The sequence below is a fragment of the Halichoerus grypus genome, chromosome 1, assembly GCF_964656455.1.
Source record: "Halichoerus grypus chromosome 1, mHalGry1.hap1.1, whole genome shotgun sequence".
NCBI lineage: Eukaryota > Metazoa > Chordata > Mammalia > Carnivora > Phocidae > Halichoerus > Halichoerus grypus.
Window position 1 is genome coordinate 56,288,064 of NC_135712.1, and position 15,064 is coordinate 56,303,127.

General features: G+C 38.6%; 1 long non-coding RNA gene across 1 annotated transcript in view; it reads left to right on the forward strand.

Annotated features, from left to right (window-relative positions):
• Nucleotides 1–4,127: 4,127 nt before the first annotated feature.
• The window catches only part of LOC144379828 (uncharacterized), a 55,640-nt gene continuing 44,703 nt past the window's right edge, over nucleotides 4,128–15,064 (forward strand). Inside the window, exon 1 of the long non-coding RNA XR_013443266.1 lies at nucleotides 4,128–4,222. This is a non-coding gene — a long non-coding RNA (uncharacterized LOC144379828). The remainder of the gene's footprint in view (nucleotides 4,223–15,064) is intronic.

Here is a 15,064-nt window from a genome sequence, read left to right on the forward strand (position 1 = left end):
CAAAGAGATACTGTGTCATCCCCCCTGTCTTTCCACCACAGAGAGTGAAGCCGTTCAAGGTGACAGTAAAGGGAGAGTATTTGAAGCTAAAAACTCAGAATTGGACTATTCAGCACACCTCTTCTGGCTGTGTTACCTTAATTAAATAGCCAAATTTGTTTAATTTGGTTTTCATTCTTTCCATCTATGAAATGATGAAAATATTGACAACTGTCTCACTGGGCCGTATGGTTATAAGCTGAGATGAGATGTTCTGTGCCTGAAAATGTGTGAACAGCACCTATTCAACAAGCCCCTTATTTTACAAAGGTGTAAACTGAGACTCAGAGAAGTTAAGCGACCTGCCCAAGGTCATGACTGATCAAACCCCTGGCATTTGTGTTCCCTTTTCCTGAGTAAATTGAATCCCTCCTTCACATTCCATCGCTGTGCCATGCTGCCCATGCCCTGTGGTCCTCAGCTCCTGAGATCAGAGAGTACGGGGTCCTGAGTGGTGTGGGTGGAGGAGGCCTTCTGATGAGAAGGCAAGGGTCACTGCAACACAGTTTGAATTTTCATTAAATAACGGGGCTGGATCGATGCCGGCAAACATTCTATTCATTCTGAGTCTTCACAGCCTTTAATCATAACTGACTTATCATGAGCAAAATCTCTTCAACCACATTCTGTCACACAATTTACTCATATTTGCCTGATGTGAGTCTCAACAATAACAGTTAAACAGCCTATTTTTTTAAATAGACAGTAGGATTTTATTTATTTATTTATTTATATTTGAGTATAGTTGACATACAATGTTACATTAGTTTCAGGTGAATGACATAGTGATTCAACAACTCTGTACCTTATGCTGTGTTCACAAGTATACCGATGGTAGAATTTGAATTACAGCTTCCTAATGCCCATTGGGGTTTAGATCTACTGGAAGCTCCATCCCAGCTTTCTATCCCAAGAGTCCTTTTTTTTCTTTTTTTAAAGATTTTATATATTTATTTGACAGAGAGAGACACAGTGAGAAAGGGAACACAAGCAGGGGGCGTGGGAGAGGGAGAAGCAGGCTTCCCGCAGAGCAGGGAGCCCGAAGCAGGGCTCCATCTCAGGACCCTGGGATCATGACCTGAGCCGGAGGCAGACGCTTAACTACTGAGCCACCCAGATGCCCCCCAAGAGTCTTTTCTTATTCACAATAAACTCACCTCACAAAGGCTGCCCCCCCCCCCCCACCCCGCACACCTCCCTTCCCCTCACATGTGGAAATACTTTAGGGTAATGAATTAAGGCCACTAGGTAGAATGAAAAGAAGATCGATGTTGATTAAAAATATATATGAAAGCTCTTTACAAGTTATGAAGTGTTGCATAAATTTAAGCATCTATTGAAATGGGGAAAGAAATCTATTGATTTGGATTATAAGACATTGGGTTGAGCATCTACTTCTATACTGTAGGCAATGGGAGGTAAAAAAGAATTAAAATATCATAAGGGAGAGGCTCTAACTTCATAGAACTCTTAATCTCATTATGGAGAAATGTGTATATCCATAAAATATCGGCAATACTAGGCATTTTATGATTAAAGATGGAATTACTTAGAATAGGAGCTTAAGGAGTTATGGGCTGGAGGAAATGAAACTTGAACTGGAATGATGCTGGTGGCTCTGTTCTCTGACTCATGGAGAAGGTTTGACTTGCAATAAGAGAATATGAGACACACAGCCCAAGAAAAGCAGAGAGGAGAGATGGCAACAAAGAGGGAAGTCTGAGAGATCAAGTCTCCAGTTCTAATCCCCAGAGCTGCCTCTGTCCCCACCCTTTTTTTTTCCCTCACTGCTTGTGCTCCCATAAGATTTTTTGGTTGAGTTTTAGTAACCAAGAGTGCTGAGTTGGGTTTTGGTAGCCAGGAGTGTTGTTCTTCATATACTTTCTCACCCCAAAGTTTCTAACATGATGTCCACCATTTTTTCTCCTTCTATAGAAACCTAACTTCAAAAAGGTAAACTCTTTGCTGTTTTTTCTGTGCCCAAAGCTATAACATGTCCTTTTGACTTATCAAGTAAAAGGAGAGTAGAAACAATAGTCAATTCTTAAACAAAATGAAAGAGAATGGAGACACAGATATGTGTTCATCGAGGCTTTCTTTTTTATTCCCCACAGTCAGAGTCTGGTCAGGAAAACCATTGCTCTTTTTGAGTAAGAATTTCAAATTTCTCAAATTGATGATGTCATGACCTCCCAAATGAAAATACCATTCCCTCCAGGCTGCCTGCTGGGAACAGAAGTCATACAGACAAAGAGTGACTCAATATAGACAACTTCCAATGGAAAAAAACTATAAAATCATTTCAGAAATATGTGCTGAGTCCTTATTACAACCTGCACTCGAGGATTCTGTGACACTGTGGAGTTTGAGACTTCTGTAGTTAGCTAACTCATTGGCAGGACATACTTATCTATAACCATAGCCCTAAATCCTCCTTCGTAATAATAGGGCCATGATCTTCAGGTTGTGATAGTCTCAACTGAGTCCTTCAAGTCCCAAGCCCATTAAAACAGAAGTGTTCTCTCTGCAAGAGCTAAGGCAAATAGAGCTAAGGGCCCCTACCTTTTATTAATTCCCATCTCAGTGATGGAGTTACTAGACTTCAAAAACACGTTTCTTCCATCTATGCCCCCTTCCCACCACTAAAATTGGAAAATGAAATTCATGTTTTTCTCATGCGGCTTTATTAAGAAATATGAATGCCTTTCCCTATTAAGAGTAAAGAAAGGGAGTGAACAGTGATTACTTCCTCTAATCCTTCTTGTGTGGGGTCCATCTGAGAGTGTATCATCCTGAACTCAGTTGCTGATCCCCAGGGAAATGATCAGTAATGGCATCCAGTAAAGATTTGCTCTATTTAAGTGGCAAAAATGCTGATTAGAGGAAAATTTTTATGACTAAATACAATAATTTGACTTAATAATTATTTTTTGAAGGAAATTTATGAACTGAGTGATGTGAGGAAATGAAAAAGTCTGAAACATGGTCTCTACCCTCAAACATAATATAACTGGGAGAAAGGAAAAAGCCGAACACACAAAACTTCTAAGGAATAATAAAAGATAGTGTATAATTAGCTTCATGGAAAAGCTTAATACGTAATCACGAATAAATACTGGCAATACACATTTTATAATTTTTAACTTCTCTGGGTTTCAGTGAATTCATTGATAAGATGACAACAATAACTTGCCCAAAGTCAGGATTAAATGGGATAAGGTATAAAGTGCTGATGGCATTTTGATGTACAGCAGATCCTCAATATGTGTACTATTATTACTCTCGACTTTTTTAATAGACTGTACTGTTACGCCTTTCCTACAGGCTAAGCAACTGAATGTGAAAAATCTAAATCTGTTAAGGTAAGATTATTGTTCAATAGAGTAAAGATTATTGCACTGGGCAATCTATGTTAATAGAAATAAGATATAGACTTAGAAACTTAAATATAGCCAAAGAAACTTCTGGCTGTAGGGAAGAGAACAGTGTTTAAACTGATCTATATTTCAAGGCTTAAATAACCTGCAATAAGCCAATTAACTAATCAGGAACAGATTAACTATAATATGCTTAAAACAAGTCTGGTGTTCAATAAATATTTGTTGTGGGAACAAAACAAAGAACAAGGATGGGAAAAGAGACCTCTATGAATGTGGAACCTATGATTTGAGGGGCTACTTGAATTTCAGTCCAGGCAAATAGCAAATGTAACCCTTCACAATTTATTCCTTGGGTTCCCCCAAGGAAACGCAGGAACTAAGAAAAGAAAATGTGCTAATTTAGCAAACATGGCTTCAGGAGAAATAACCCAGTTCACCTTCGAAACAGGTTGACAAACCTAAGACACCCGTATAAAAATTCTAGCCCCATCACTGTATGCGTGTGGGGTTGCAGAGCCCAGGCAGAAGGTACAAGGCTTGCTTCAGTCACTAAACAGGGAGAGGAGGCCTTAGATTTGTATGTATAAAGATACATATGAGAGGAGCTACTGGAAATGGAATGAAAGGTGACAGTTCAAGTGTAATCATTATTTTAAGCTCAGTGAAGCAGAATTGAATAACAAGACTGGTATTTGTCATTTTAGAGGTTTGTCTTTGCAAGATTTTGTTGGATTTGCAACATTGTTTGCAACAACATAAGTGATTCTTACCAGTTGAGCACTAATCTGAACTACAGATCAAAGGTACAGACTTAACCATGGATTTTCCTCTCATTATCTTTGTTAAATGAAATTAGAAACCTTGATTGAAACTGCTTGGAAAAATGCATGAAGCAGTATTTTTAGATATTATGTTTGGATGAAACAAGATTTTAAAAATATACATCTGGTATTGTTATATAATCATTTAATTCAGGAGAGTTCAACCTTACTTGTTTACTTACTTTTTATTTTGCCTCTAAGTAAGTAAGTAACAAAAAATAAAATAAAATAGATAAAGAAGTGAGAAAAAAATTTAAATAGTACAGATAATTCTGTTCACCATTACACCCATGCAATCTGCACTATTTAAATAAAGTAAAAACAGAAACTATGAAATAGTATGTGTGTGTTTGTGTGGCTTGCTTATCTCAGTGATCCAATGTATAGCCCAAGATCCCCAGGTTAGTCGGATAGTAAGGGCCCAGAGATGGAAGGACAAGCAATGGGATCAAGCTAAAATCAAGTCAAGTAGGGCGGTGCTGTGGATAGTAGCTCTGCAAACTGGAGGTAGACCTTTAACACCTGCCCTACTGTTTGAAGGAGATATGGTCACAGACATCTTGTTGATTCTCTGAGCTAAAGTATCAGGTATTCTAAGCAAACTCCAACCTACCAAGTGGCAGCAATTTATCCTCACATAGAAGAGGTACAGGGCGCCTGGGTGGCTCAGTTGGTTAAGCGTCTGCCTTCAGCTCAGGTCATGATCCCAGGGTCCTGGGATCGAGCCCCTCATGGGGCTCCCTGCTCCACGGGGAATCTGCTTCTCCCTCTGCCTCTCTTCCTGCTCGTGCTCTCTCTCTCTCAAATAAATAAATAAAATCTTTAAAAAGATGATTAAAAAAAAAGAAGATGAGGTACAAAGTCTTGTAAAATTAGTACCTTTTTTCTTTTTCTTTTTTTAGTACCTTTTTTTCTTAAAACAATATTTTTAATTCAATAATGGACAAATGCCAAAGAAGTTACTAAATTCCTTTTATCTAGTTAAAATATTTAGAACATCAATTAACCTACTACATAGAAGTCTCAAGTTTCAGAATCAAACAAATACAGATTTTAATCCCTGCCTTTCCACTTAGTACATAAGAGACTTTTGCAATTTGTATCAAGTCAGTGAGCTTTGGTTTCTTCACCTCTTCATCAGGGATAAAAAAATAGCTAGCTTGAAGATTTGCTGAGAGTATGAAATGAGATAATACGTGTACCTACTTAGGATTCTGCCTGCCAAAAAGTAAGTACTCAATAGAGGTAACTATAATTATTATTTATAACTCTCTTAAAATCCATATTTTTAAACTTTGTTTCTAGATCTCATCTGAAGCTACTACAGGGTGTCGCAGACACACAAACTTTCACATCCTCAACTTCAATTACCAAGGAACTAATTACGTATTTCTAGACCTACATGGTACATCACTTTTACTTACTACCACCTTAAATTTTAAAGGTATTACATTAACATGAGCAAAACAACATTGATTTCTGACAAGTTTACTGTAATCACACACTTGAGCCCTATGTAAATATAGGTAAATATGTAAATGATGCGTTATTATCCTAAAGGGAAAAATAAGAAGTGATAGATTGAATTTTCAAGTACTTGTTTATTTTCAAATAACAAAAAATTTAAGCCACAATATTTAAATAACTAAAAAAAAAAAAAAAGACAAATCATTCAATCATTAAATATCACGTTGGATACTATTAGACAAAACTCAAGGACATATTTTCAAGTCATAAATATTAATAAGCCAGGTTTGACTTCAGATTTTAACATGATTGAATCAGCCAGATGTTCTTCCATTTATTTCTGTTATTTTGATCTGCACAGGTATTCATTCTACCATAAAAATGCCTTCAAAGATTGTGAAAATATCACTAGAAATTGAAAGATAGAAATAAATGGAATGCAGAATGATTCCTGATCCTTTTATTGGCTCACACCTACTTTGGCTGTATTAATAATCCCATCCCGATGTCAACATTTAATTTTGAGAAGGTATGTGAAACAGTAGGTCAGATAAAGGACCCCCTGAAGGATCAAATGATACTCTGTCTCTATCACTGTACTGTCCTTGTCTCTCTCCAGCAAGCATAGAAGATCAAAAACCCCTGGCTAAATATTGTACCTCCCACCCCAACATCCATACACAGTATGAAGGGAAAGGTTGTCATTATGGTACTTGTTAAAATGCAACATGACTTTCAAAACTTTGTGTTAAAAGATGCAGTAATTACCTGCGAAGCATGTCTCCTATGTCTGGTTTTTCTTGTTCCTTTATGTGCAGGAATTCTACCTCTCTGTGCAGGCCCTTGAGTGTGTTTATTTTCTCTAATACCTCTCTCTCTATCTAGACAAGTTAACAAGGGAAAAACAAACAGAAGACAGTAACATGTATATCTCCCATATACATGGGAGACCCTCAGGGAAATGAGTGACTCTCAAGGCAGTGGCTTAGAATTCAGGCTCAACGACCATCTTCAGCTAAATCAAAGAAAGAAGGAGGCCAGTTATGAAAAGGCGATCAGGAAAATATATGGCAAACAAGAGTAAGGCTGTTCATGCAAATTTAAGTGGTGCCTTCTCCGACTCTAAGGTTGTCTTGTGATTTACAATCATCCTTCCCTTCTTGGTATCCTCACAAATGGGAGATGGCCTTACAACAGAGTAACTTCTACTCTGTTTGCAGAGTTCTCCTGCATCTGCTCTTTCTCAAAATATTCCTTATGCCAAAAAGGTATATTTTGGGGTGGCATACTCTAGTCCCCTCCAGTCATAGTTGGGTTGGTGTACTCTGGTCTCCTACATTTTCATGAGATAAGAATCAAGACATGACAGAAGGAAAAAGGCAGTAACCATAAGAAAAAGTATTAATTACAAGTGGGATAAGGACCAAAAACAAATGGTTACAAACAGAAACAAATACACATTATAGGGACTCAATATATAGTTATGGAATGGATATTTCATTTTAATCTCACTAGTAACCCAGTAGAATATGTATTTTTCTTCCTCATAAATAAACAAAAAATTGAGGTTGGAATAGATTGTATAAATTGTCCCACAGCAGGAAAGTAGCAAATTGGAATGAAAACTGACATTGATTTGGAAACAAAGCACACATTTCTTGCCATGATGTCACACCTGCCTTCCCACTGGTCTCTTTCTGTATACGGATAGCTCTCTATCTCTCTCCATGTTGAAATCGTTTCTTTCTATCTCCTTTGTCTTGGACTCCCTTAAAAAAAAATACCACTATGCACATTTTTAAAAATTTGCTGTGATTATTGAGTAACATTTTTTGTTCTTTGGTTCTTAATTTTAAAAGGGATTGAAAGGCATAAAGGAAAATGTTGAATTTCTTTTATGAAATAGAGTAAGAAACAGAGTAAGGCCAAGACCCTACAATTTTTTTTTTCTCCCCTGTGGATCAGGTCAATGAGAAAAAAAAATAATTTTCTATCCCTCCCTCTAACCTAAAAAATGTCTCATATTTTACTGCTACTAGCCCCTCAAATCAAAGCCCCTCATATGTTTGAATGTTTATACTGAAGTCACTAACAATATAAAAGGAAATATGACAGATGTAGGAACAGACAAGATAAAGCCATTTTTAGCTAATTACATTTTTAAGTGGACATTTATTTTTAAGCCCATTCTGCTGCATCTATCCCAGTCACCCCAAAGGCAAAGGAAACAGGAAGAAAAAGGGGAGTGGGAGAGATCAGAGGAGAAATAGCAGAGAAAAGCTGTTAAGAGGGGCCGAGAACGGACTTGGGAAAATAATACTTTAAGGAGGATTCAGATATATACTTTTTTTTTTCCCTCAAAAAGATGTAAGGGGAGAACACAGAGCCCCAAAGTATCATAAGTCTTCTGCCTCCACAGGAAATCCATTTCTGTTGGCGGAGCATCCTCTTTACCGTTTACCCTTGGTGACTAAGATCTGCACATCTGAGCCTGACTTCAGGTGTCCTTTTCTGCTTCCTCTACTTCCCACATATGAGGGATACATGAAAGGATGAAAACCATAGAGACAGTTCAGCTCCCCTTTACATTCTAGTTTGTAAGGCTTCCCTTCACTTCTTCCTTCGAAACTGAATTGGGAACTCACCTCTTTCCAGAAGTTTTCCTTGATGAGGCACACTCCATTCTAATCTGCCTTGCATTCATATAGTCCATTTGTGCTAGATAATTTAAAATGTTTTAAAATGTTTTAATATAGTATCATAACACCAGCAGGGCATTTAGAGTAGAATTTAAGTTCCTTTCTGGTAATCTTTCTTGTTTTAATCAAATAAGGACTGGAGAGGTTAGGCAGCTTGGAATAGTCACACGGCCAATTAAAGGAAAATTTACGGCACCCAATCCTCATGTGAGGACTCATTCTACTATATTACATTGTTTGACTCATTTATTCTTCTGAAATAATTAACGGCTGTGCGATATTTTGGAGATTTGAAAAGAATCCTTCAGTCATTATTAAGCTTCTTGCATTTAAATAGCCCCACACTCCACTAGGTATAAAATGTCATACTTACTGTAAAATTCCATGTTTCAAGTATAATAATATTTTCAAATTTTTGAGAATACTAGCATCCACAAAGCCCAAAATTCCAATAACACTATTTCCTCTGAAATCCCGTTAGAGGAAAATATTCAAGACATATATTTGTCTTAGATAAAATACACACACACACACACACACACACACAGAATTAAAGGACCTTATATCCTCCGCAATCTGGAAAAATCCTAAGCCAAAATATTCTTTACCTTGACTGCGCAAAAAGACTCTGTTCTCAGCCCTTTGATAACGATAGCTCTAACTACCAAAATTTATAGAGCACTTCCGTGTGCTGCTAGGCACTGTGCTAGTCTTTGGAGGGAAGAAAAAGAGAGATGGGGGTGAGAGGGAGGAAAGAAGAAGGAGGAGAAAGATAGATGTAGATTTGCTGGTTAGTGGAACAGAGGGGCATATAATCAGATTTTTCATATAATACGAAAAGCGACGGCATTGAGTCATGCTAGGGTATCCTCAGTGACAGAGATATATCAGTAGAGTGCTCTATCCCATCTGAGTAGTGAGGGAGAGGGGCATTCTGGAGGTTTGCCAAGAAGAAGTCTTAAAGGATAAGTAAGAGCAAGAAAAGTAGGAAGGGCATTCTAGGCCAAGCAAAGAACTAGAATAATGTGTCATATGCAGGGAGCCATAAGCGATTTGAAGTTACTGGAATGTAGCATGTAACACGAAGAGCAGTGGGAAAGGAGTTTGAGAAAGAGATATGGGCAAGTTCTAGAAGGCCCTTCCTTAGTGTGGAATTGATGGGAAGTAATATCTGCACTCAGCTCTTAGTTACCTTATAATTATTATAAAATAGAGCTGTGTATATTTTCCTAGCCTTCCATCACCACTGCCACTTTTCATAAAAAATTTAAGTGAACATATAAGAAACGTAAGCTAATCTTCAGATTCTTTCAAAGGGAGCTGTCATTAAGACGCATGCATTAAATGTTTTTAAATGGAAGACTTAACTCAGAAAGATATGAAAATACAAGTGAATATTCCTAAGAGCAGAAGTGACTATTTATATGTCTCCCACATGGAGAAACCAATTTCAACCTAGGAAACATAATGGTAAATACTTCTTTTTTTTTTAAAGATTTTATTTATTTATTTGAGAGAGAGAGACAGAGATAGCGAGAGAGAGAGAGAGAGAGAACGAAACAGGGGGAGGAGAAGCAGGCTCCCCACTGAGCAAGGAGCCAGACTGGGGGCTCGATCCCAGGACCTTGGGATCATGACCCGAGCCAAAGGCAGACGCTTAACCGACTGAGCCACCCAGGCACCCAGTAAATGCTTCTTTGGGTCACAAGTGGAACGTGGCCATGTCATGCTTTTTCAGTTGCTTTTTTAAATAAACAAAGAGCAGCTAAAGCTTTTGAGAAGTATAGAGGTCCCCCCCAAATTATGAAGCAGCCTTGCAGCACTGGAGTCCTCTGTTTGTGATCCCGTTCCAAGCCTAATGACTGTTTTCAGTCTTTGTAAAATGTGAAATCAACAAAACCCAAATCAAGCTGCTCCACAGCAAGTGCCTGATCTCGAGGGGTCTACAATTTCTTTTCACTCAACTAAGATGGCTCCTTTCAAATCCTCTATTCCATTCAACGCATGCAATCTCAAGCTACCTAATGTGTTTACTTCTTTGGCTTTCCTGAGGAACATGTCCAGCTCTGGGCATGCTGGGATAACTAGATACATTTTCTTTCAAAAAGCCACCTTTCTCTAAGCTCCAAGATTTATCCCAATCAGCATCCATCCACTTTTGAGTATTTGTGTATGTTTAGGGCTGCCCTGGGATGGTGAGACATGCCAACTAAAGAAGGAATCCCAGCCTGGCTCGCACCGAGTTCATGATCAGGTTCGGGGAGACAAGACTAACATACATGCAACCACTGGAAACAATTGGAGATAATGTATAATTAAGTGCTGAATGTAATACTGACTAAGTGCACAATTCACTAATTACCAATTGCTTTAAGGAATTAATACTTAACTTCGGGGATTTCAATCACAATTTCTCTATAAGCATTAATTCTTGTAACCAGCAATTCGATTCATTTCAAAGAGTTACAAACATACCGTAGTTTTAGCGAATTATCAGCATTGTTCTTAGAATTTTGGTTTTTTCCATTAAGCAATTAATTTAAATCCTGATTGTTCTGACCTCCAGGGCCTTTGCTGGGGGCGGGGGAGTGCTGCTTACTCCTCAGACATAATTTAATTTTTCAAATGGTTTTTTTGGGGGGCGGGGGGCGCTGGTGCAGGATTCTGAGCCCTGAAGGGAAGAAATCTGCTTTCTCTCCAGAAGCAGGGAAACAGGATACTCTTGGTCCCTCATAGGCTCACTCTCCCCACCAGTGCTGGGCTTCTTGGCTTTACCTTGTTTTCCTTAATTCTCTTTTATTTCTTGTCCTTTCCCTCTTCCTGCTTCCCCTGCTTTGGTTCTCTTTCCCACCCCCTTCTCCTACCTTGTGTTGGTCTGACAGGACCATGTGCAGAGAAAGTTTCCTCAGCTGGCACCCCTTAGGATAATAGGGAATGTTAACCCTGTCTCTCCCACCAACATGTTGGAGATGGGCCTAGGAGGGATTACAGCCTCTGAGAACAAACTCAGTTCATCTTTTGAGTCAGCCAGTAGGTGTGCTAGAAGGATCACATACATATTTTTCAAATGTGCTTCCAGACAGAGACCTCACTGGCTCCTCACACCTTCCCTGAGCTTTCCTGGGCATCTTCATGGACCTGCTTCCCTGGGACAGCATGCAGGGCTCTGGCAAACAACCACAGACAGGCATAACCACATCCAAACCTGCTTTTGGCTCCTCTAACCAGGAAAGAACTGGCCACTAATGTGTGTGACGTGACACTTACCTCCCTATCGGCATGTGGTAGAGGGTAGAAGGCGAGTGCAAGTTACTTCACGTCCCTGAGTTCCAATTCCTCCTAAGGAAGAGACATCTACACAATGGCTTGCTGTGGGAATTAACCAGCATGGTGTGAAGAGCTGGATTTTCTGGCTTCAAGTCCCAGTTTTTTCTCTTCCTAGCTGGGGGGATCGAAGCAAGTTGTGTAACTTTTCTGTGTTTCAAGTTCCTCTTCTGTGAGACAGAAAGAAGAAGAGTAGTTACATCACAGACTTTGTATCTCAGGATTAAATGAGTTGAATCATGTAATACATACACAAAACACTCAGTGGATATTAGCGTTTATTAAAGTAACTCACACATAGTAGACACTCGGTAAATGTAACTTCTTCTTTCTGTTCATTTGTACCAAATAAGTGGAGGGTAAACTACCACGGTGTCAACTAGGAAATGTGACTTCTTGTAGCCAGAGCTAGACAAATCCCAGCATTTCAAATTCAAATTCAAAGGCATTGTATTTACCATTAGTAGAAGAATATGTTCTGTGATCTGATAAATGTCACAATGTGCACTGCAGGATTCCTGAGTAGAGCACTGAAAACATTAAAGGGTGGTCAAAAGAGGACGAAAACAGGTGCTGCCATCAAGAGTATTTCTGTAGTGGACAGCGCTCCATGAGCTCTTACCCAGACTGGACAATTAGGAAATTTGGATTGGGTGAAAATAAAAATACCCAAGAATGCCCTAACAAATTTAGAAGGTGGACGTGGGGCCAAATGGATGGAGAAAGGCTCTGCCATTGTGCTTCCTTCTGCAAGTCAATAGAAAATTAAATTGGGGAAATGGATGAATGAAGATAGCTTTTCTACCTAGAAGGAGGGTTCAAGAGTGGTTTTGACTATGAGCACATTATTAGATGGACCACACCGATGGTAGGGAGCTAAAAATACAACTCCCACCAAGTCTCCCACCCTTGAATTACTAAAGTTTAGAGGAGCAATTTCTTTCCAGAGTTAAATTCCTCAGGACCTAAATGACTCAGATGACGATGTTGGGGGTAATGAGGCTGATAGGATGGCTGGTGAGTATCAAGTGCTAGCTATACGTCAGGCGCTGTCCAAAACAGATCACATATATTATCTCACCGAATCCACTCATATGACCTCATTTAATCCTATCACAACCGCATGGGCAGAACCTATACTTATTTCCATTTTACTAAAGAAGAAACTGTTCAGAGAGTTAAGGATCAAGCAGCCAGAAGGGTAATCCCTGCTAGTAAGAAGGCAGACAAGGCAAATCCCAAAGCACTTTGCAATGAACTTTGAAAGCAATTGAGTTAGGTCGGATTTTGTCAGTAGCAGGAGTTACCCATAATATAAAAATCTGAACACTCATTAATTTTTATGGTAGTGATACTGATCTTAAATACCAACTACCTCCTTATTTGCAAAGTCGTATAGTTCTGCTCCTAGGAGCCAAAGACTAAGAAAACTCACGTGCCACCACAAACATCCAGTTTCATTGGTGCAGCACTAGATCCTTCCAGTCCAATTTTAAACCAGGAACCCTTTTGCAATAGACAAGATCAGAATACAATGTAATCATTCCTTTCCTTTCATAGAAGAACAAGTGACCAGGCTACTGGCCAGTTTACACAACAGGTACCATACCCTTCAAATTCCTCACTGCCTTCTGGTTATCAAGGAAGTTAATTATTATCACACTCCTAGCACTCAAAAGGAGGACAGAAGTCACCTTTCTCCAAAGCCCTTGCTGGGTAAAATAATGTAGGAGAAAAATGACAGTCTTACTCTGACCAAAACTCTCGATGCTCTAGAATAACAGATAAATTTAGGAAACCAGATAAAACTTATAAGAAAAGTTGCTACATGGGGCTTGGCGTGGGGAGAAAGGACATGGTAGAGAGTAAATTACTTAAGAACCACAAAGAAAGATAATTCAGAGTAGATGATCAGCTATTTCTAAGGCCAAATGATAGAGCTTGAGTGGTGTACGTTAGAACATTGCTTAATGAAGAGCTAATCTAATAAGATCGATTGCTTTCTTTCTGTGCCTAGAATCTTAAAAGCTACCCAGGCAGTGACTGAAGGAGAAATGCCCATAAAAGATCTGGATGCTTCGGAATTAATGTCTTACAGAATCCCTTCCATGCCCAGAACTAGTGGAGAGCATAGACTAGGGCATGATGCATCTGTCCACATATGCAAGGATATGATGGGGGAGGGAAAGAGGAGAGGGAAAGGGAGTGGATGATAAAATAATGCATTTCAAAGAAAAGCCAATAGTCAGAATATTTTTTACTTTATAGAATCATTTGAAGAGTTTAAACTCTTGCTTGCATGGGATTTTGGAAAAATTGATTTTTTTTTTTTTCCTAAAGCCAAATGGATAGTGAATTGTGATTTCACAAAGATTAAAGTAAAAGTAACCATGGTGGCCTATATCATTCTCACAGATGGCTCTCTTGGTTCTGAACATATGGACTGATGTGGATTTAATAGATTGCAAGGGAATTCTAATTTATAAGCCCAACTGGTTCAGATGAATTAGGGAAAAAACAAAAAACAAAAAAACGACTTAGACAGAAATATCTCTCAATGTATTTGAGCCAAAAAAGGAAAGAACTTTGTGGTGAAGCTGATAACATATATAAAGATTTTACTATAAAGTACTGATTCCATAAGCCACACTCAAAGAAAAAAGAAAGGAAAAGAAAAAACCATTCTAATTCACAAACAGAAGCATATCATAGCGTACGGGAACAGCACAATAGTGTCACATATAACTTACAATTCTAGAGCATGATAAATCATTGTTTTCTGGCAAAAAGAGCCCCAGAGTGTGGACTGGGTTTGCAACAAGCCCAGTTGCCTGACTGACATGGAAAGTGTATGCATCCCATACCAGACTTCTCGAGCAAAAGGAAATGCCTCTTTTAAAATCGGCGACTTCATGTTATCTCCTTTTGCAACGGTGATTACATTCGGGTTTATACATTATGAGTGTGAGGAAGCTGGAATTTACTGCCTGAACAATAGATCAAAGCAAATCAGTAAATAATTAGTTGATATAGCAAAGGGCTGTTTATCTGAATGACTTGGTTTATGGAACATCAAGGAACAAGAAACCTTGACTTAAGCTTTTTGAAAGAAAAGAAGAGGAAAACTATACCAAGTACAGTTTATTGTTAGAAGAGAAATCGACATCTAATCTTTTCTCTTGCAAAATAGTTCCCTTTCTACCTTGGTACTAAACTTCCTAATCTGAGAATCCATTTCCCCTCTCTGCATGTTTCTCTGGAGGCTGCATATTCATTTTCTGGATATTAGATACCCTATTTACCACAGCCTGGAGCCTGGAGACATTTTCTGTGC